This window comes from Pelophylax lessonae (assembly GCF_965119305.1).
Source record: "Pelophylax lessonae genome assembly, chromosome: 13".
Classification (NCBI taxonomy): Eukaryota; Metazoa; Chordata; class Amphibia; order Anura; family Ranidae; genus Pelophylax; species Pelophylax lessonae.
Window position 1 is genome coordinate 124,124,660 of NC_138780.1, and position 24,233 is coordinate 124,148,892.

Genomic DNA, 24,233 nt, shown 5'->3' on the forward strand with positions numbered 1-24,233 from the left:
TCAGCTTCTTTAGCAAGGCAGTGGTCATCTTGGAGGTGTGTTTGGCGTCGTTATCATGTTGGAATACTGCCCTCTGGCCTAGTCTCTGAAGGGAGGGTATCATACTCTGCTTCAGTATGTCACAGTACATGTTGGCATTCATGGTTCCCTCAATGCACTCATGCAGCCCCAGACCATGACACTTCCACCACCATGCTTGACTGTAGGCAAGACACACTTATCTTTGTACTCCTTACCTGGTTGCCGCCATACACACACTTGACACCATCTGAACCAAATAAGTTTATCTTGGTCTCATCAGACCACAGGACATGGTTCCAGTAATCCATGTCCTTAGTCTGCTTGTCTTCAACAAACTGTTTTCAGGCTTTCTTGTGCATCATCTTTAGAAGAGGCTTCCTTCTGGGGTGACAGCCATGCAGACCAATTTGATGCAGTGTGCGGCATATGGTCTGAGCACTGACAGGCTGACCTCCCAAACCTTCAACCTCTGCAGCAATGATGGCAGCACTCATACGTCTATTTCCCAAAGACAACCTCTGGATATGACGCTGAGCACGTGTACTCAACTTCGTTGGTCGACCATGGCGAGGCCTGCTCTGATTGGAACCTGTCCTGTTAAACCACTGTATGGTCTTGGCCACCATGCTGCAGCTCAGTTTCAGGGTCTTGGCAATCTGCTTATAAGCTAGGCCATCTTTATGTAGAGCAACAATTCTTTTTTTTTTTTAGATCCTCAGAGAGTTGTTTGCCATGAGGTGCCATGTTGAACATCCAGTAAATAGTATGAGAGAGTGAGAGCGATTAAACCAAATTTAACACTAACAATTGTAACACTGAGTCACATGACACCGGGGAGGGAAAATGGCTAATTGGGCCTAATTTTGACATTTTCACTTTGGGGTGTACTTTATTTTGTTTTGACAGTAAAGGCTGTGTGTTGAGATATTTTGAGGGGACAGCAAATATACACTGTTATACAAGCTGTACACTACTTTACATTGTAGCAAAGTGTAATTTCTTCAGTGTTGTCACATGAAAATATGTAATAAAATATTCACAAAAATGTGAGTGAGATACTATATATATATATATATATATATATATATATATATATATATATATATATATATATTTATATTGTGACAGGCAGTCGGGTAAATCTGTGGATGTAGTCACTGACAGGAGATACATTTCCACCTGGTTTAGAAAATTCACCAATTACTATAGGGTGTCGGCTGCAAAGGCAGCAGGAAAGGTAGCCAGGACGGCTTAAGGAAGTTGAAAGGCCTTCAGCTGTTCAGAATGAGGAAGTTAAGGCCTCTATAATTTGTCCAAAGGAAGTCTAAGGATTGCTGCCTCCTGACGCCGTGTGAAGCTGGGGAGAGGAGGACAGTCAGATGTGTGCCTCCCGACGCTGTGTGGGCATGGGAGAAGGGATGCCCCCTGAAGCTGTGTGAGCATGGGGAAAACCTCCTGGAGTGATGTGCGCTGAGGAGGGTAAAAAGTGTGAAGACTTCTCAAGGTGAGAAAATTAACTATTTCTATGTGGAAGAAATAAATGAACTGTTTGCTATGTGAAGAGACAAGCAAAGGAATGGTTGCTATGTGAAGAGACAAACAAAGGGACATGTTCAATGTGAAGAGGAAAAGGGACATGTTCAATGGACATTTGTTGTGTGAAGAAAAAACATGGACTATGGAGTGTCTGCTGTAGGATCAGCAAAGTTTGCCCAACAGTAGGTTGGAGACAGACTCCGTAGATAGGTTCCTGTATGTGAGAAGGTAGCCGCCCACAGTGGTAAGGATTTATTTTATTTATGTTTATTTTGAATTATGCTGTTTTTGGAGCTTGCACTTGTGTGAAGAAAATTGCAAGAATAAACCAAACTGTTGTTTGCAACCACTTCTCGGCTATCTCCCTGTGTAAACGCACCCCCCCCAAGGGGTCATCCATACCCGCCACCGAGCTAATCTCCCACATAATATATACAGATATATATACATATATATATGTATATATATATATATATATACTATGTAGCCGGGTCGCACGGCTGGTGTTGTTCAAACTGTTATTGCAATTAAAGTTCGGCAAAGACAGTGACTTTGGCATTATGGGAGATGTAGTACGGGAGGAGCAAGATCATAGACTGCTGAGAGAGAGAGACCCTTCTCCCAGGGAGCAATAGGACGTACGGAGCTTGCTGGGAGTGTCTATATAAAGGAGGGCGGGACTCCATTTCACTCTCTTGCCTTGAGGACAGCATACTGAAAAGAAGGGGAAGAGCTGCTGCGGATCACAGGAACTTATGCCGAGGCCTAGTGGCGGACATCGGAGTGAAGCGGTTATTAACTCAATACAAGTTAGTTTTTATATTTAGTAGGAATTGTAAATTGTAAAATGTGCTGTGTTTTTATAATAATGACTTTAGTGTATTTTTAGCAAAAATATTGTTTGATAAACATTTGCGCAATTATTATTGTGCCCTAAAAATCAGTAGCACAATATTTGTATTCTACTGGTCATGTGCTTTAAGAAAATATATAGTTTGGTGGGTCTTTAACAAACTCTGAAAGCTGTAAGGGAAAAATAAAAAAGCAATGGAAAAATTGCAAAAATGGTCCGGCCAGCTAAGTTTAGATATGGAGCACAGGGCTTGGCAGCAAATAGGTTAAAAGCACAAAAAAAGGAGCCACAGCACTGGACCTCTGTGGCCAAATTGTGGATCAGAAATGTTCCCAAGTGTTCTGCTGCTACAAAGTCCCAATAGAAATATAGGAAACAAAGAGGCCATCCTCGATGTTGACATTATGCAGATCCATATGCTTCACACAATGGATGACTATGTAAACCTTATTCTATAAATTGTGGATTTAGTTTGCTTAGTGGTTATTGGTGCCACATACTGTGGATTCCTATTTTTTTTCAACTTTATTGCCATTTTTTACAAATATGCCGGATGGATTGGACAATCTGTTAAAAATGTTATATATACCATGCATTCAATCAGGAATCTCATGGCCAAGTGAGATCCCCCTTGAGTCCTCGGTGAGGGTCCATTTCTTGGGGAAAGAGCATTGTGATCGCAGGCTGTGTTGAGTTAATGAGAGGCCCTCTACACTATTAAAAGAACAGCATTGCCTGTGTAAGCCACAGTGAGGGGGCCCTTTACTAATGTATGGAGGGATGTTTCTGAGTGCTCCAACATGAGTTTGGGCTCCAATTTGCTGGCCAGCAGATAAAAAGGACCAGACTATTACTTTGGTACCACTCCTTTTAGACAGGGCTACCGCCACTATAGGGTTTTGGGACTATTATTTATGATACTTTTTGTCACCAACCGTATACCTTTGTTGTTATTATTTCACCTATTAGCTGCACAATTACTGTTCTTTCTTTCTTTTAAACTGCTAGGGTGCTATATATCTTTTTGCCATAAATATTCCTCTTCAGCCCAGGTGTGTCAGCATACGTGGTGCTAATTAAAGGGTCGTGGACACAGGAAACAGGGGACTCGGGGAAACAGCAGCTCCTTTGGGGGTAAATGCTACAAAAATATTTGCATCACGTTTTTTTAGTACTTTTATAGCAACTGTAGGACCATGGATTGCAAGAAAATAGTTCAGTCTATTATTAAATGCTATTAAAACATTTTTTTTAATACTGTATAGTCTTATCAGTAAAGTCCCTGGCACAAAGAAACCAGTGTACTAGAGTCCAACTTATAAAGAGACCAAGGATTTTTCTATGTGATCAGTTACCAGTTTCACCCACTGGTTTGTAGTTTCTCCACTGAGTTATTTGTATTTGTGTTTGCATACTTTGACAGTAAGGCTCCATGCACACAGGACGTTCAAAAAAGTATTTCTGGACGTTGGATTGCTGGCAGGAAACTGCTGCTTTAAAAACACATTTTTAACAGCGTTTTGTAATCGCGTTTATGTGCGTTTTTAAATGTTCAGCATCAGCGTTTTTGGGCATTTTTGTACAATGACACCAGCTTACATTCAGCCGTGCAATGTAAAAAAAGATTAATGCTGATAAAAGCGCGTTTATGCACATTTTTTTTTAGTGTTCCGAGGTTTGTCTCCATTTCCTGTACAACTTTTAAGATGTTCAGTGGAATTAGGCCTTATGCATACTGCAACTGATAAACTCACTCATTTTTTAGGAGTTTTGGCGTTTTTCAGACAACAGCCCATAAACTCCCCTGCTGATAATTTCAAAAAGCATAATTACAGGAAGGAAAATGTTGCAGGATTTGCCCCAGTATTACAGGTGCATCGCAAAAAATTTGAATATCATCAAAAAGTTAACTACCAGTAATTTCAGTAATTAAATTCAAAAAGTGAAACTCATATAGTGTATAGATTGATTACACACAGAGTGATATATATGAAGTATTTCTTTCTTTTACTTTTGATGATTATGGCTTACAGCTAGTGGAAAAAAAAAATCAGCATCTCAGAAAATTTGAATATTAAATAAGACCAATAAAAAAAGATTTTTAATAAAGAAATGTTGTCTTACAGAAAACTATGTGCTATGTGACAGTGCAGTTAGCTGTGCATGGGTATGTCGCCCAAGATTATCAACCAGGTAGGTTGAGAGGCTCCAGGAGATTTTGCAACAATCTGGGTGGGAGGAAATCTCCAATCCAGGGACCAGGATTTAGGATTAGCCAGGACACTGATTGTGCAGGTGTGTCTGGGTCTTTTAGTACAGACAGAACCAAGGTTCTGGGCTCCAGCATGGCTGACAGGAGGTCTGGCCCAGGAGTTAGGAGGTCTTCACGTGGGAGGCTGCTATCTATGTGCACGATGTTGGTGAGTGACCAGTCTGTAGGAGACAGACAAGGGCCTGGAGTTTAAGGCCAGAGAGGCAGTGCTGCAAGAGTAAGCCATAAGGGCTGAGTGACCGTTTGTTTCGATTTAAAGACTGAAGTGCTGAAAACCCCTTAGAGAGAAACCCTGTTATTTTGTGCTTGATGAACTTTCTTTTTAAATTGGCTAGGAAAGCCTTTAAAGAAGAAATGTGAGTGGCGGTGTCCTTTAAAAGTGGTACTGCTGAGGTGTTATGGAAGCCCAGGTTGCTTTGGAAGCGCCCTTCAGCTCATCTGCATTGTTAAGTCTGGTGTCTCTGATCTTCCTCTTGATGATACCCCACAGATTCTCTATGGGGTTTAGGTCAGGTGAGTTTATTAATCAATTAAGCATAGTGACACCATGATCATAAACCAGTTATTGGTACATTTGGCAGTGTGGGCAGGTGTCAAGTCCTGTTGGAAAATGAAATCAGCATCTCCATAAAGCTGGTCAGCAGAGGGAACCATGAAGTGCCCTAGAATTTCCTGGTAGAGGGCTGCGCTGACTTTTGACTTGATAAAACACAGTGGACCAACACCAGCAGATGACATGGCTCCCCAAACCACCCCTGACTGTGGAAACTTCACACTGGACCTCATGCAATTTGGATTCTGTGTTTTTCCACTCTTCCTCCAGACTCTGGGACCTTGATTTCCAAAGGAAAACAAAACTTACTTTTACTTGAAAAGATGACTTTGGACCACTGAGCAACAGTCCAGTCCTTTTTCTCCTTAGCCCACGTAAGACACTTCTGATGTTGTCTCAGGAGTGGCTTGAAATAAGGAATGCAACAGTTGTAGCCAATGTCCTGGCTACGTCTGTGTGTGGTGGCTCTTGAAGCACTGACACCAGCCGTAGTCCACTCCTTGTGAATCTCCCACCAAAATTCTCAAGGCTGTTGTTATTTCTTCTCAAAGAAGGCACTGTGACTGGAGCGTACCATGACAGAATAGAGTTTGTTCCTGCTGGCTATCTTCATGAAGGATGATTATTTTGCATCTCAGCGGGCAGCATTACTGTTGCTGATAAATTTTAAATCATTTAATAATTTGAATGTTTGTACTTTTGCACTATTTGGCACTTTCTTTGTTTATCCTTGCAGTGCTTACCTCCACAGGGGCTGCTTGATATGAAGGGTTCTCGGTTCTGCCATGACCCTTTAACCCTCTCAGTCCCCACTGACATACCTGGTTTTAAGTTGAAGGTGCTCGCACCTGTGTAACTTACATGTTAGTATGTTACCACTCTATAACAGTAAAGTGAGGGAAAAAAATATTTGATATGCTGCTGATTTTGTACGTTTGCCCACTGACAAAGAAATGATCAGTCTGTAATGGTTTAAGGGTAGGTGTATTTTAACTGTAAGAGACAGAATAACAACAAAAATATCAAGAAAACCGCATTTCAAAAAAGTTATAAATTGATTTGTATTTTAATGAGTGAAATAAGTATTTGATCCCCTATCAGCAAGATTTCTGGCTCCCAGGTGTCTTTTATATAGGTAATGAGCTGAGATTAGGAGTACTCTCTTTAAAGGAATGCTCCAAATCTCAGCTTGTTACCTGTATAAAAGACACCTGTCCACAGAAGCAATCAATCAATCAGATTCCAATATCTCCATCTTGGCCAAGGCCAAAGAGCTGTCCAAGGATGTCAGGGACAAGATTGTAGACCTACACAAGGCTGGAATGGGCTACAAGACCATCACCAAGCAGCTTAGTGAGAGGGTGGCAACAGCTGGTGTCATTATTTGCAAATGGAAGAAACAAAATAACTGTCAATCTCCCTCAGTCTGGGGCTCCATGCAAGATCTCACCTCGTGGAGTTTCAATAATCATGAAAACGGTGAGAAATCAGCCAAGAACTACAAGGGAGAATCTTGCCAATGATATCAAGCCAGTTGGGACCATAGAGTATAGGATCTCAATTCATAAATCCTTGAAATTCTTGCTGAGATTTCCCTGTTAACATTGCTACCACGCCAGTGGGAAGAAAACAATTGGTAACACACTACGCTGTGAAGGACGGAAATCCTGCAGCGCCCACAAGGTCCCCCTGCTCAAGAAAGCACATGTACAGGCCTGTCTGAAGTTTGCTAATGAACATCTGAATTATTCAATGGAGAACTGGGTGAAAGTGTTGTGGTCAGATGAGACCAAAATCAAGCTCTTTAGCATCAACTCAACTCGCCGTGTTTGTGAGGAATGCTGCCTATGACCCCAAGAACACAATCCCAACCATCAAACATTATGCTTTGGGGGTGTTTTTCTGCTAAGGGGACAGGACAACTTCACTGCATCAAAGTGATGATGGACGGGGCCATGTATTGTCAAATCTTGGGTGAGCCAGGGCATTGAAAATGGGTATTCCAGCATGACAATGACCCACAACACACAGCCAAGGCAACAAAGGAGTGGCTCAAGAAGAAGCACATTAAGGTCCAGGAGTGGCCTAGCCAGTCTCCAGGCCTTAATCCTATAAAAAATGTGTGGGGGGAGCTGAAGGTTAGAGTTACCAAACGTCAGCCTCAGAACCCCAATAACTTGGAGATGATCTGCAAAGAGGAGTGGAAAATCCCTCCTGAGATGTGTGCAAACCTGGTTGCCAACTACAAGAAACGTCTGACCTCTGTGAATGTCAACAAGGGTTTTGCTGGCAAGTACTAAGTCTTGTTTTGCGAAAGGATCAAATACTTATTTCACTCATTAACATGCAAATTAATTTAACTTTTTTAAGAAGCGTTTTTCTGGAGTTTTTTGTTGTTGTTCTGTCTCTCACTGTTAAAATAAACTTACCATTAACATTATAGACTGATCATTTCTTTGTTACCAGATAAAAAAATAAGCAGGGGATCAAATATTTTTGCCCTCACTGTACACAGAAATTAGGCTACAAGCAACCTGATGGTAGATAAAGTAAATGTATGACAAGGCAAGATAAACGCAAAATATAAACTAGTAAGCATGCCACTGTACACCTTTAAAGATTTTGAATTTAATAGGGTGAAAGCTGACCTATAATATGGCAATCAACTGAACAGCAGCAATGTTAAATCAAATTTTAACTGCTGTAAATGGTGATAAATGTAACAGCATTATGCATGGTGTAAAAGGACAGTCCCCACAGTGGATCCGATAGAAGATGCTTTGTACACAGTACCCCGACATTCACCACAAGCAGGCCCAATTTATCACCAACAGTACCCAGTTTTGCTTAGAACATAATTATTTTAAATTTTCAGGTGACTACTTCCTCCAGATACATGGGACAGCCATGGGCACGTCCTTTGCTCCCTCCTACGCCAACCTCACCATGGGTTGGTGGGAGGATAAATGCATTTGGAGGAACAATCCCTTCGCGGCCCATCTGATTTACTACGGTCGATATATCGATGATGTGATAATCATCTGGGATGGGCCCATTTCCACTGCAACTCCCTTCATCGAGTATTGCAACAGCAATGACATGGGTATAGCTTTCACACATGTGATTGATCCAACCTCCTTGGTTTTCTTGGATTTAGAGTTGTCCCACAGAGAGGGTAGGATTGTGTCTAGGACACACTTCAAGCCCTCTGCAGGCAACTCATACCTCCACTTTGGAAGTTGCCACCATCCAAAGTGGATACAAAACATCCCCAAGGGGCAATTCTCCAGATTACGAAAAAATTGCACCCGTGGAGAAGACTATGAGGAGCAGGGCCAAGTTTTGATTCATAGGTTCCTGGACAAGGGGTACGACTCCACCTTGGTCCAGGCGGCCTTTGAAGAATGTAAAAATCCTTGTTCCGTTAAATCTACATCTGACTTGACAGCCTTTGGGGAGGTTAAATTCATAACCCAATACCATTATGCCCACAAGAGGATGGAGAATATAATTAGACGCCACTGGGGGATTTTAATGCAGGATCCAAAATTGGCTCCTGTTTTACCCAAGTATCCGCGAGTCATTTATAGGAGGCCCAGAAATGTAAAAAACATAATAGCCCCGAGCAGGTTTAATAAGCCCAAAATTTCCACAAAGCCCCTTCTTACCTTTTGTAACTTAGTGGGCATGTTCCAATGTAAAAAAAATCTTATGCAAGATGTGCCCCTTCGTTACGCAGACAGAAGTGGTTTCAGGGTCCATTGGGGAAAAAATACATCCATAAACATTTCTACAGTTGCTCCACTGAGTTTGTGGTGTATTGCCTGACATGTCCCAGTGGTCTCCTTTATGTGGGGCGCACCATCCGCACAGTGCATGCCCGTTTTGGAGACCACAGGAGATTAATTGAAAAGGGGTCTGTGGAGCATAGTGTTACCAGACATTTCCGTCTCCATCACAATCAGTCGACCGAGGGACTACGGGTTTGGGTCATCGAGACCATCCCCCCCTGCGATTCAGTGGCAGAGCGTTTCCAGACCCTCTGCCATAGGGAAACTTTTGAGATTTTCACCATCAATTCCTTGGCCCCCGAGGGGTTAAATGGTTAAATGAGGAGCTCGAAATCAACACCATTTTATAGTGAGCACCATGGATGTGATTATGTATCGTTGCTAATTTTGGTACTTTCGGTAATTTTATGCATTTCCCTTCCTTTTACAATATGTCCTGCTGATATTTGCTGTTTTTTCCCTCCACCCCCCCCCCCCTATTTTGGTCCTTGCCAGCGGTTAATTGGTTAACCCCCAGTGAGGTTGTTTGCCTTTTATGTATTTTATTGATTGCTTTTTATAGAGTTATTTTTTATAATGCTATATAATATTTAGGTTTTTAATAGAGTCCCATATTTACATCTATATTCATATATACTTACACATTCTCTATATGTGACACGTTCACACAAGATGGGTTATACCTCCTTTACAGCTGAGGTTCCATTAATCTAATGTTTTAATTATATCTTATGTATTTATAATTTTATATGAAATTAATGGGGACATGTCCGCATTGAGTTAGTCACTCCGCTCCTATATAGAGTTCTACATATGCCAATTATTGTGATGAGTTAGTTACTCTGCTCTTATATAGGGTTTTTTGTGATGTTCCTTTCATAGTTATTGCCTCTGTTTCTGCTGGGAGATGTTCGTTTCTCCCCACCCCCCCTCTCTCTTTTTTTTTTTTTTCTTTGTTGTTAATTTTCCCTCCCTTTTTTATTGGTGACACCTGAGGTTTGTCCAATCCTCAGCAGTGCAATTGCTTCTCAGGATTATAAATACTTTCTATGGTGGAGGGGTGGGCCTGCCTGATGAAGGAGGAGGTCCTCTGAAAACGACGTTGCGGCCCGCCCTCCACTCTCGGTTCAGTGTACGTTCCTGTCGACTTCCGTGGAGGAACCAACAGACTTCTCCTTCTACGTCCGGTTCCGGGTTATTACCTTCCTGCTGTACGGCGGACAGTGGTGAGGCTGCCCAGCCAGGGAGCCCACGCCATTTGCAGCATCACCTGGCATTGCCAGTATTCAGGACTGCCTTCACCACTACACAGGACCCGCCACACAGGACACAGATGCATGTTGTTTCATTGGGATACCTGTTTTTAACATGTAAGTTACTATATTAAATTACACAGCTGTTCATCTACCTTTCATGACTTGGCGCCCTTGTTTCTTTTCTCTGTTACATGTTTGGAGGGTATCCCTACCTCTTGAGGAGCTGCCTGTCCAATCTTCACCCCAGTACCCTGATTTGGACTTTTTGTACTCTTTCATCAGCAAGGATCCATCCGGGATCATCACATGATTGATTAGGACTTCTACACACTTGAGGTTCTTGTATCTTGTTTGCCCTGCAATATTTTCATTGTTACCCAATTTAATTTATTTATTTAATTCATTTATCCATTTATATTTATTTTATTTATATTTATATTGGTGATTCATCTGTGGCACCACTGGTCATGTGGTCCCCTCCAAAATGGTCCAGTGAGCGCTGATTCACTGACCTAGGTCAGTGTGTGTCTTTTTATTCACTAATGTAACAGCATTAGCTAACCATATAAAACGTTCTCAAATTCACTCTGCACATACACCACTAAGAGAGGGTGAGTGTAAGCGTTCTGAGAGGGATCCCCTAGGGAGGGCAGGAAAGTACCTGGCACCTAATTGGCTGTATTAAACCAGCTATCGTTGGGAACCATCGATAAGCTGGTGCGCATGATGCTGTCTCTTTAAGGCTGAACACAATGGATGCCTGATGGGCTGCTAAATAAGGAGCAGTCTCTATTGGCATTAACTGTAGGCAGTATGGGGCTAGGCTCACTTTTTCCACTCACCACTCCTGGTATACAACAGATCCAGTCAAGTACACTTGGTTTCCTGTTATGCCAGAAGTCCTCACGACCAGATCCCCAAGGTAAGGTCCTCACAAGGCTCAGTCCCTGCATTTAAGGCTCTCACTGGCTCTCCCTGACTGAAGGCACAAACAACAACAGGTCCCTCCAGCTTTGAGACTCAGCATGGCAGGAGAACTGTTAGTGTCTCTGTCCTCAAATTTGATCCTCTTGCTCTCTGGGGGGTGGTGAGCAAAGACACTACAGACAGCAGGTCTGTACTCTCAGACTGCCCAGACCTCCAGTAAATTGCCGGGAAAAACTCTGTCCTCTCCTCTGTGTGAAAGGATATTTGGGTGTTGTAATCCCTTAAAGTTGCAGCTCATTCCCTTGCACTGTACAGCGCTCCTCACAGACTAGAGTTCCCAGTGTACTTTGCGCTGTTGTTAGGTCATCCAGGAGGAGGGAGGATGAGTGCTGATATAACCATTCTCCTCCCCTGTGTATCGCCACCGCTATCAGGAGGGAGTGGGGCAAGCGGACGATCTCGCACAGAGCTGCTCCTGCAGCACAGCCATTGGTTGAGGGGAGAGAGAAAGCCTGCAGCACACAGTATCTCTGTCTCTGTACAGCAGGGGGGTGAGCGGATGAAAGATCACACAGCCGATGGGCACCCGGCTGCATGCACTTTATCTATGTATGTAAGTATTTTTTGTATGTTCCGTTCACACAACAAATAGGTATTTTTATAGTTTATACTTATTTAGATTTTTATTTTATTTTCATTAATATTAGCATTGTTGTTTTTTGTTTTTGTAGCACTATTTCCTTGGGAGCTGCTGGTTACGGATTCCCCTGGGTTACCCATAGCAACAACTTGACAATATAGCATATTTAAAGTGCTTGGCTCAGTCAGAAAACAGTCCAGGGGTTTTGGTTTTTTGTTGTTTTTTTTTTTTGAGAACTTGGATAGGAGAAGGGATGAGTGGGATACTCCAACTGTATAAACTATGCACAATTGCTGGTACTTCTATATAACGCTGAGTGCGGCAAGGCCGCTGCTTCACCTTGCCACTTTAGTGAAGAAGAAATACTGAACTGCACTGCACTGTGAATCCCTCTTCAGGGTCCTACTTGGCATACCCTTTGTCCCTACTCTTCAGGGTTCTGAAACTGGCACCCCCTTCACTCTGACACTCTGTGTGAGCTGGCCCCTTGATCCTCTGACTTCACTGGAGTGGTCTCCCTTCCTGGGCGGACCCTTTGGCAAGTCCCTTGGTACTCATGGACACTGTTTTTGTCCGAAGACTCTGTCGGCAGCTCCACTGTCAACTGTACTGGATCCTCTGCAACTCATCTCCACACCTGGTTCACTAGGCCAACTGCCTATGACCAATTTCCTCATGCAGCAGGAGGAGAGACAAGCCGTCTGCCTCCTCCTGGGGCTCTGCTTCCCGCCAAAGACATGTCCCCCCCCCGGCTTTTATGAGCAATCCCAGGATGCACTGCAAGAGTGCCCTCCCCCCTTTGTGTCACTGGTCAGGTTTCCTCCACTGTCCAATAGGCTCCCCTATTGGATACAGTGGGGACACTCCCTTAGACCTAGTGAATCACACCTGGGAACATGCAACAGGCAACTTCATAGATCAAGCTCCCCTAATAGGCAGATGGAGCAAACAATGCTTTGAACCTAGCACCTAACTAGGAGGGTGCTACATTTTCATAGGACAAAACAAAGATGTTTGCCTTGTCCATGTGTTGGGACTGTCTTGACTAATGCAGCCCAATGTATATAAAATGAATGACCCTTACAGTGTTTCTCCACTTTTGCAGCCAAATTGGGATACCACCTACTTTCTACTTGTTACATGTCCACATTCACATAGCATAACTTAAACTACATCTTATCTTTTTTAAATACTCTATTCTGGACCCTCCAGCAATTAAAATTCCTAGTTAGTGCTCATTTGCTCATTGTTTATGAGGGTGTTAGACAACTGTGTTTGCCATAAATACCTTGTCTGTGCTGGCAGGTAGATTTTCATTAATAATTGAACTAGATTTGAGTACTGTCTGTCCTAACAAAGGTTTAACAGTGTAGACGTTGGGCTTCTTGCATTTCATGTTAATGAAGACAGACTTGGGACAGGCTCATTCTAACGTTGTTCAAAAAAACCTTGAAGTCAGCCATGCCACCTCCTCCTGAATTCATCTAAAATGTAAGAGAAAAAAAATTATATATATATATACATACACACACACACACACACACACACACACACACACACACACACACACACTGGATTACCAAAAGTCCGCTTTTCTGTGCACATGGACTTTAATGGCATGGCATCCCAGTCTTAGTCTATAGGGTTCAATAATGAGTTGGCACACCCTTTGCAGCTATAACAGCTTCAACTCTTCTGGAAATGCTGTCCACAAGGTTTAGGAGTGTGTCTATGGGAATGTTTGACCATTCTTCCAGAAGTGCATTTGTGAGATCACACACTGATGGGGACAAGAAGGCCTAGCTTGCCATTTCTGCTCTAATTCATTGTAAAAGGTGTTCTATTGGGTTTAGGTCAGGACTGTGTGCAGGCCAGTCATGTTCCTTAACCCAAAACTCCCTCATCCAAGTCTTTATGCACCTTGCTTTTTACATTTTTGTTTTTTCACAGAAACTAGTAACAGTGTGTGTACTCACTGAGATAATACACCTTAATATAGTTTAAAATACATGGGAGGGAGGGATTTGTGGGATGGATAAGGCAACACTGTATATTAGGGTAGAATCAGGGTGGCAGCTATAGGCGGTTACCCCTGGGTCTACCCCTTAATTAACAATGGAAACTCTTCCACCTTTTTTGTTTTTCTCCCCTAACAGAAACTAGAAACAGTAATTGTATTCCCTGAGACAGTACTTAATAATGGGGAGGGATGGTGGGATTGGGGGGGGGGGCGGTCATGGAAAAGGCAACACGGTAATTTAGGGTGGAATTGGAGAAGCTGCTCTAGGCTGTTACCCCAGGGCCTACCCCTTTATTAATAATAATTAGCCTTTTTTTTTTATCACGGGAGGGAGGGAATGGGTGGACAGATAAGGGAACACGGTATGTTAGGGTTTCAGCTATAGGCATTTACCCCTGGGTCTACTCCTTAAGTAACAATGAATAACTCACGTATTTTTGGGTTTTTAAGTTTTGTTTTTTCAGTTTACTTCACGGTTGGGGTGTTTTTTTCTGGGAAGGGGGGAGGGGCTTTAGTTAGAAAGGTTGGTGGAATTTTAAATAGAGTCAGGAAGAGCAGAACGGAAAAGGTATCCATGCTTCGGAGATCGAAAGTTTGGGCACCCCAGGTAAAAATTTGTATTAATGTGCATAAAGAAGCCAAGGAAAGATGGAAAAATCAAATTACAGATTAGACATTCTTATAATATGTCAACAAAAGTTAGATTTTATTTCCATCATTGACACTTTCAAAATGACAGAAAACAAAAAAATGGCGTCTGCAAAAGTTTGGGCACCCTGCAGAATTTATAGCATGAACTGCCCCCTTTGCAAGGCTGAGACCTGCCAGTGTCATGGGTTGTTCTCAATCATCATCTGGGAAGACCAGGTGATGTCAATCTCAAAGGTTTTAAATGCCCAGACTCATCTGACCTTGTCCCAACAATCAGCACCATGGGATCTTCTAAGCAGTTGTCTAGAAAACTGAAACTGAAAATAGTTGACGCTCACAAAGCTGGAGAAGGCTATAAGAAGATTTTAGGTGTCAATATCCTCTGTTCGGAATGTAATTAAGAAATGGCAGTCATCAGGAACAGTGGAAGTTAAAGCAAGATCTGGAAGACCAAGAAAAATATCAGACAGAACAGCTCGCAGGATTGTGAAAAAAACAATTCAAAACCCACGTTTGACTGCACGATCCCTCTAGAAAGATCTGGCAGACACTGGAGTTGTGGTACACTATTCCACTATAAAGAGATACTTGTACAAATATGATCTTCATGGAAGAGTCATCAGAAGAAAACCTCTTCTACGTCCTCACTCCAAAAATCAGCGTTTGAACTTTGCAAATGAACATATAGACAAGCCTGATGCATTTTGGAAACAAGTTCTGTTGACCGATGAGGTTAAAATTGAATTTTTTGGCTGGAATGAGCAAAGGTACGTTTGGAGAAGGGGCACAGAATTTGATGAACATAACCTCTGTCCAACTGTTAAGCATGGGGGTGGATCAATCCTGCTTTGGGGTTGTATTGCAGCCAGTGGCACAGTGAACATCTCACGAGTAGAAGGAAAAATGGATTCAATAAAATTTCAGCAAATTTTGGATGGTAACTTGATGCCATCTGTGAAAAAGCTGAAGTTAAAGAGAGGATGGCTTCTACAAATGGATAATGATCCTAAACACACCTCAAAATCCACAGGGGATTACATCAAGAGGCGTAAACTGAAGGTTTTGCCATGACCTTCACAAAATCTATGGATAGACTGTAAAAGAGCAGAGCGTGACAGACAGCCCACAAATCTCAAAGAACTGGAAGACTTTTGTAAGGAAGAAAGGGCAAAGATACCTCAAACAAGAATTGAAAGACTCTTGGCTGGCTACAAAAAGCGTTTACAAGCTGTGATACTTGCCAAAGGGGGCAGTACAAGATATTAACTCTGCAGGGTGCCCAAACTTTTGCAGACGCCATTTTTTTGTTTTCTGTTATTCTGAAAGTGTAAATGATGGAAATAAAATCTAACTTTTGTTGACATATTATAAGAATGTCTAATCTGTAATTTGATGCCTTTTGGAGATTTTTCCATCTTTCCTTGGCTTCTTTATGCACATTAATACAAATTTTTACCTGGGGTGCCCAAACTTTAGATCCCCACTGTATATCTTCTTTCCCTTTTTTATGCAATAAAAGCTGTAAATTATATGTACATTGTGGGGTATATGAAATCCCGTCAGGATTTTTAATGTTTTTTTCTCATGTATACTTCAGGAATACAACCTGTGTCTTTGAATGTTTTGTTTTGGTATGTTTTTTTTTTTTTTTTCTTGGTTTAAAATTGTAATAAAAGGAATTTAAACATAAAGGAATACTGCCTTTGAATCCACTTTCTTCCCAGCCATCACACCGGTTCCATGCATTCCACAACTTCCACAACTTACTCCTCTTTCAAGTATGTCTAAAGTGGACCAGAAGGATGAGTGAACCTGAATAACCAGAAATAGATTTTAACCCGTATTGGCCAAATTTGTCAATACTCAAAAGAAAACTATTTTTTTTAATAGAATATTTATTGCAGTATAAGAACACTGTGACCCTTAAAATCCATGTTTAGGCTACATATAATTTACACCAAAGTAGGGCTAATCCATGTTTTGACTTTTTGGTTCCTGTAAAAAATTTAATATTATGCTGTATTAGTTCAGTTGCTTTCTTTTGTATACTGTATATCACAGACAAAAAAAAATAATAGACAATCAATATTTTTGCTGTTGGTCTGCAATGTACATTGTGAAAAGTGTATATAAGGAAAAAATTAAAATAAAAACAAAATATATAGTATATCTCTGTAATATGTGCACATGCTGGTTTTTTCTCAACAATGCTGTAAGAACAGAAAAAAGCCTAGTAAACTGTCAGAAACCTAGTGAGCCCCTAACTTCCTGCTCAAACTGACAACATAATTCACTGAAATTCCAAAAGCGGTATTATCATCCCTGCCTAATCCTCCCCTTGTCTGAACACCACAAACTGAAAACGCTATTTAATCCATTTTTTATATTCAAAGCAAACTCACCCATCCATCCATGTCTGCATACTTTATTTTGTTGAAAAAATTGCTTTGAAAAATCCCCCCTAGCATTTCTAGCAGTGGTCATCTTGAGTAAGGGCAGATGATTCACATAGTATTTACTTTCTGAAATTTGCCCTTACCTCAGACATGCAGACAGGAGGACATGCTTAGCTGAGAAAGCTGCTCCTCCCCACCTACAGATGAAAAAAAAAACAAATGCCCATGAAGACTCCTGGCATGTATGATATAATTTGGCCTAGTTCAGAAACCAGGAAGCAGCTGAAGAAAAAGTAAAAAATAAAGTTTAATACAAGTAAATATAATATACCTTCCTACCTAAAAATATTAAATGTCAATTGAAAGAGTTTAGTTCTGTTTTAACTGCTTCCCACACACACTATAGCCAAAAGATGGGTACGGTGCAGGCTGCCAGCTCTGGGAGGGTTGTCAATGGAGCGCACCTTCCGTTCACTCTGTGACCTCTGTTTCCTTTGGACACAGCTGATCACAGATCACGATAAAGGGCCAATCACAGTGGCCCTTTACCATCGGATCAGGCGATGTCCAATCAACTGATCACATTTAAACAGACTTGCTGGTTATCAGCAGTCTTTTCCTCATGCGCTATTGCTGTGTACTGTGCATCAGTGCCCTGATTATCAGTGCAGCCCCATCAGTGCCGCCCATCAGTGCAGAATCATCAGTGTCACCTATCAGTGTTGAATCATCAGTACAGCTTATCAGTGCCACCTCCCCAGTGCAGCCTCATCAGTGCCCATCAGTGCAGCCTCATCAGTGCTCATCAGTGAAGAAGAAAAATTACTTAAAGGAGTTGTAAAGTCAGAAAGTTTTTATCTTAATGCATTGTATGCATTAAGATAAAAACCCTCTGGGTGTAGCAGTCTCCCCAGCACCCCCTAATACTCACCTGAACCCGATCTCTGTCCAGGGATGTCCATGAGTCCCTCGCCCGACTCTCCTTCCTGATTGGCTAAGACACAGCAGCGGCACCATTGGCTCCCATGGCTGTCAATCGAAGTCAGTCAGCCAATCGGGAGAGAGAGGCAGGGCCGGACTGGCCTAGCGGGATACCGGGAGGTTTCCCGGTGGGCCGCCGGCCCTGGGGCCGCTTTAAGGGTCAGCGCAGCCGCAGCGCCGCTTTAAGGGCCAGCGCAGCCGCATCGCCGCTTTAAGGGCCGGCGCAGCCGCATCGCCACTTTAAGGGCCGCCGCAGCGCCGCTTTAATCACTGGGGTCCAATTGTGTGACGTCAGCCGCTGTGAGCCGCCAGGACGCCGACGGTCACGGGGGCGGGGCGGCTCAGCGGCGGGCGCGGCGGGAAAATTGACTAGCTGAGTCAGTGGAGGGAGGGAGGGAGGCTGGCTGAGCATGCGAGCGAGGCTGCGAGTGCGACCCGACCCGACCCGACTGGTAACTGTCACGGGCACGCCAACGCCGATTATGATCCCTCCCCTCTGCACTCATCCCCACAGTCCCTCCTCCCCGATCCTAAGGGTTTTTGGGTGATGCCAGGTGGGAAGGCAACACAGGACTCAGAGCCAAGATATGTCATGTGGGTTTGCCACTGCACCTTCTTTACCCCAATCCCACTCTGCAGTAAAAGACATCTGTGCCCTTCTAACACCCCAGCCCTCCTGAACCCCAGTGCCATCACCTCCAGACCCCCGGCGCCATGCCCCACCTAAACCCCCAGTGCCATACCCATGCCCTCCTGAACCCCAGTGCCATCCCCTCCAGACCCCCGGCACCATGCCCACCTGAACACCCAGAGCCATACCCATGCCCTCCTGAACCCCAGTGCCATCCCCTCCAGACCCCCGGCGCCATGCCCCACCTGAACCCCCAGTGCCATACCCATGCCCTCCTGAACCCCAGTGCCATCCCCTCCAGGCCCCCCGGCGCCATGCCCCACCTGAACCCCCAGTGCCATACCCATGCCCTCCTGAACCCCAGTGCCATCCCCTCCAGACCCCCGGCGCCATGCCCCACCTTAACCCCCAGTGCCATACCCATGCCCTCCTGAACCCCAGTGCCATCCCCTCCAGACCCCCGGCGCCATGCCCCACCTGAACACCCAGTGCCATGCCCATGCCCTCCTGAACCCCAGTGCCATCCCCTCCAGACCCCCGGCACCATGCCCCACCTGAACCCCCAGTGCCATGCTACTGACCCCCAGCACCATGCCCTCCCTACCCCCAGCGCCATGTTCTCCTGAACACCCAGTGCCATGCCCTCCTGAACCTCCAGCGCCATGCCCTCCTGACCCCCAGTGCCATGCCCTCCTGACCCCCAGCGATATGCCCTCCTGACCCCCAGCGCCTTGCTCTCCTGAACCCCAGGGCCATGCTTTCCTGAGCTCCCCCTGCCTTGCCCTCCTGACCCCCAGCGCCGTACCTTCCTGACCCCCAGCCTCATGCCCTCCTGAACTCCCAGCGCCATGCCCTCCTGAACTCCCAGCGCCATGCCCTCCTGAACTCCCAGCGCCATGCCCTCCTGAACTCTCAGTGCCATGCCCTCCTGACCCCCCCCCCCCCAACGCCATGCCCTCCTGAACACCCAGCACCATGCCCTCCTGAACCCCAGTGCCATGCTCTCCTGACCCCCAGCCCCATGGCCTTCTGACACCATAGCACCATGCCCTTTTGACACCCCAGTTTTCTTGACACCCCAGACCTCCTGATCCCCCCAATACCATATCCTCCTGTCCCCACGGTGCCATGCCCTCTTGATACTCCAGCCATCCTGACCCCCCAATACCCTGCCCTCCTGACCCCCCCCCCTGCACAGTGCCCCTCTGATCCCCTAGTACTGTGCCCCCTTACCCCAGCCCTACATACTGATGACCTCTGTGCACTGCCCTATATGCTACCTCTGTACACTCCCCTACATACTACTGACCCCTGTACACTGCCCTACATACTACTGACCTCTGTGCCCTGCCCTACATACTACTGACCTCTGTACTCTGCCCTACATGCTACTGACCTCTGTACACTGCCCTACATACTACTGACCTCTGTACTCTGCCCTACATGCTACTGACCTCTCTACACTGCCCTACATACTACTGACCTCTGTACACTGCCCTACATACTACTGACCTCTGTACACTGCCCTACATACTACTGACCCCTTTACACTGCCCTACATACTACTGACCTCTGTACTCTGCCCTACATGCTACTGACCTCTGTACACTGCCCTACATACTACTGACCTCTGTACTCTGCCCTACATGCTACTGACCTCTCTACACTGCCCTACATACTACTGACCTCTCTACACTGCCCTACATACTACTGACCCCTGTACACTGCCCTACATACTACTGACCTCTGTACACTGCCCTACATACTACTGACCTCTGTACACTGCCCTACATACTACTGACCCCTTTACACTGCCCTACATACTACTGACCCCTTTACACTGCCCTACATACTACTGACCCCTGTACACTGCCCTACATACTACTGACCCCTTTACACTGCCCTACATACTACTGACACTGGCCAGAAATCAGAGCACATAGCCAGGCTTGAAACTAATCAAGAAAATCAGCTTGCAGTACCAGATGTTCTGCCTTCATGATGGACTCCGGCATCTGACTTGTGGGGGCAACCAATTACCCCCCCCAGACAAGACAAAAAAAATGTGAATGAAAGTGAATGACGAGATTCTCACTGAAGCTAACTTTTAAGGTAGGCTAAGTTTATATTTTTACAGTGACATTAGTTTTAGTAGTTTTTTCAGGGTTTTCTTTATGCCATCTTTAATTTTTATTATGGATTTGCTAGTTAATTTGAAAAAAAATAAATGATAAAAAGGGGATGCTAACAAAGGTATCTCTGCACCCCGGTGATCTTTGATCTCTTCAATGTTGTTCAGGTAGATCTCCATCTTTTATAGGTTGCCTACCCCTGCTTTAGAGACTCAGTGCTACGTTAGACACGATTATCAGCAAAGATATGCACTTTCCCCGATATATATCGGAGGTGGCCAATATTGCCGATATTTCGGGAAAGTGCGTTTACCGGAGTGATGCCTGCAGCTTGAGGCGTCACCCCGGTACCGGCGTCCATAGCCGACGGTCAGCTGTTTATAATGACAACCGATGCTGAGAAGCCACTCGGCTGTCGTTACAAGGAGCGGGAGGGGAGCCTTCCGCGGCTCGTCCAGGTCTCCTGTCCCACTGGGAGACCTGGGCAACCAGCCTGCACGGCTGTCGAATACCCGATCAAAGCCACATTCGGCTCTGATTGGGTCTCCATGCAAAACCCCGGAAGTGATGTCATGAGTAATATCACTTCCGGGTACTGTCTGGCGCCAGATTAAAAAAAATGACGGCATTCAAAACAGCCAAACTTGGCGTTTTGAATGCATTTAAGTGCAGAGGAGGGGTTCCTCCTCTCCCAGATCCCTCCACAAAAGTACTTTAAAAAAAAATAAAAAAATAAAACATTTTAAATGTACAAAAATATCATCCGATATCGATATGCATTGGCTAAAAGATCGGTATCGGCAATGAAAAACCGATATCGGTCGATCACTAGTATGAACGTTTACTGGAAGGGGATACAGAGGGTATATTGGGAATCTTAGTGACGAGCGGTATGCGCTCCATATCTCTTTTATAGATGGGGATGTAATACAATCTATGATCACCTGAAAACAGGGTGAGGTGACGTTAAGCTGTTGGGCTAGTATAATAATGTTATGGGGCTGGTATGAACTTATTTCCAGGGCTGGTTTTTATCCCCAGTCCGGCCCTGGAGAGAGGGGGCAGGCCGAATTGCAGCTCTGTGTATAAATGGAAAGATGAAGTTGCAGCTCGGCTTGGGTGCCATCCATAACAAGCTGCTTGCTGTGGGGTCACCCGATACGAGGGAGGGGCCAGGAGCTGCAAAGAGGGACCCGAGAAGAGGAGGATCCAGTCTGCCCTGTGCAAATTCACTGCAATAGAGCAGGTAGGTATGACATGTTTGTTGTTTTGTAAAAAAAACGTTACAATCACTTTAGTAATTTTATAACAAAAACTAAGAAACTTTTTTTAAAAAAATGTTAGTTCTTTTTTGTTTGTTAAGCAAAAAATTAAAAAAACTGTGGTGATTAAACACCACCAAAAGAAAGCTCTATCTGACTCAAAAAAAATGATAACAATTTAATTTATACAGTGTTGCATGACTGCACAATTGTCATTCACAGCGCTAAAAGCTAAAATATTGGTCGGGCCAGAAAAGGGGTAAAAGTGCCCAGTATTGAAATGGTTAAACTACAGAACACAGATGTTCTGTAATCAAGCAGAATATAATTCAGGCAGGGCTGATAACATTGCTTGAGGTTTCAGCTCAGTAGAAGCAGTGGGGGTTGATTTACTAAGAGTGCAACATCTGGTGCAGCTGTGCATGGTAGCCAATTAGCTTCTAACTTTAGCTTGTTCCATTAAAGTGTTTGTAAAGTCTGTTTTGTTTTTTTTTTTTGTTTTTTTTTTTTAGATAAAAATAACAATATACTTTATACATATTTCGTAGCCCCAGGAGCCTAAATATACTTTATATATTTTATTATATATTATACTTACCTGCTCTGTGCAGTTGGTTTTGCACCAAGTAGCCTGAAACCTCCGCTTCTCGGATTCCTCTTCAGTGCTCCTGACCCCTCCCTCCTGTTGAGTGCCCCCAGAGCAACCAGCTTGCTATGGGGGCACCCAAGACACAGAGCTAAGACCCAGCCCCACCCCCTTCTCTTCTCATTGGCTGACTGACTTTGATTGACAGCAGCAGGAGCCAATGGCGCCACGCTGCTGTCTTAGCCAATGATGAGGGGAGTCCCGGGCAGCTGAGACACTGCTGCAACATCGCTGGATCTAGATGGGGCTCAGATCAGGGGCGGATCCAGGGGGGGGCAAGGGGGAAAATTGCCCCTCCGAGACAATAGTGCACCGGTCAGCGGGTGAGCAGGCGGGCAGGCTGGTTAGCTGGCCGGTGGTTGAGTGGGCTGGCAGGCAGGCCAGTGAGCAGGCGGACAGGCAGGTGAGTGGTCGGGCAGACCAGTGAGCAGGTGGGCGAGTGAGCAGAGCGATCACATCATCTCTCACCACCCGCCTGCATCACCGCAGTTCAGCATCTGACAGAACACCGCCCTCACTGTGCAGGCATGGGCAGCAGAGAGACTACATTATCTCTCACTGCCCGCCCTCACTCTGGGTCACAGCCACTGGCAAGTAACAATCCACATCTTGTGGCAAGTGACAATCCGCTCTAGGTGGCAAGTGATGTCGCAAGTAACAAGCTGCATCTGCTGGCAGGTGATGTGGCAAGTGACAATCCGCATCTGGTAGCAGGTGACATGGCAAGTGACAATCTGCATCTGGTGGCAAGTAACGGGGCAAGTAACAAGCTGCACCTGGTGGCAGGTGATGTGGCAAGTGATAAGCTGCATCTGAAGGCATTTGACGTGGCAAGTGACAAGCTGAATTTGGTGGCAGGCGGCGTGGCAAGTGACAATCCACATCTGGTGGCAGGTGACAGTGGCAAGTGCATATGGTGGCAGGCGACATGGCAAGTGACAAGCTGCATCTGGTGGCAGGTGACGGTGGCAAGTGCATCTGGTGGCAGGGGACGTGGCAAGTGGCAAGCTGCATCTGGTGGCAGGTAAAAAAAATACTATACATGATATATAACAAGTTAACATGTAAATATCTATATTCCCTTTATATATTACTTTATTATAACTAAAAGATTATCCCAGAACTGCAACTGTATCTATCTACCTAAGAGACTTATTCCTTTCTATATTATCTGTCTATGTAGTCTGTACTAACCTTTGCCGGCATATCTTTCCATTCCACACATGGGCACTGGAAGTAACTCACACCCAAGAGCATAGTGAATGGGTTACTCAATTTTAATTTCAGTCTTTGGCTTTTATATACATTATACAGTACAGGATATATTTCCAGTCTATACACGTCATATTCTACATATAACAAAAATAGAATCAGGCATAATAGGAAAAAGTCTTTTACCATAATTGTCAGCAAAAGACCCTTTAAAATATGCCTTTACGTAAAGGAAACAGATGTATATACAAAAGGAAAGCAAACTCAAGAAACAACTTTTCAGAATCGCAAAATATCCTGCAAACAAAAAAGTTCTCACAACTCAGATAACAATGGGAGGAAATTTACATCCTCAATAGCAAAAATGTCTAAGTTGCAAAGGGAGAGATTTTCAGTAAAATTTAAAAGTAAAAGTTAAAGTAAAATTCCAACATTCAATTAAGCATGACTATA

The 24,233-nt window shown here is 44.3% G+C and overlaps 1 protein-coding gene across 1 annotated transcript in view; it reads right to left on the bottom strand.

The window, feature by feature from the left end:
- LOC309569202 (carbohydrate sulfotransferase 9-like) overlaps positions 1-24,233 on the bottom strand; it is a gene marked incomplete at its 3' end in the record, with an annotated part of 83,557 nt that overhangs the window by 25,465 nt on the left and 33,859 nt on the right. The gene's annotated exons all lie outside the window — the stretch shown is intronic.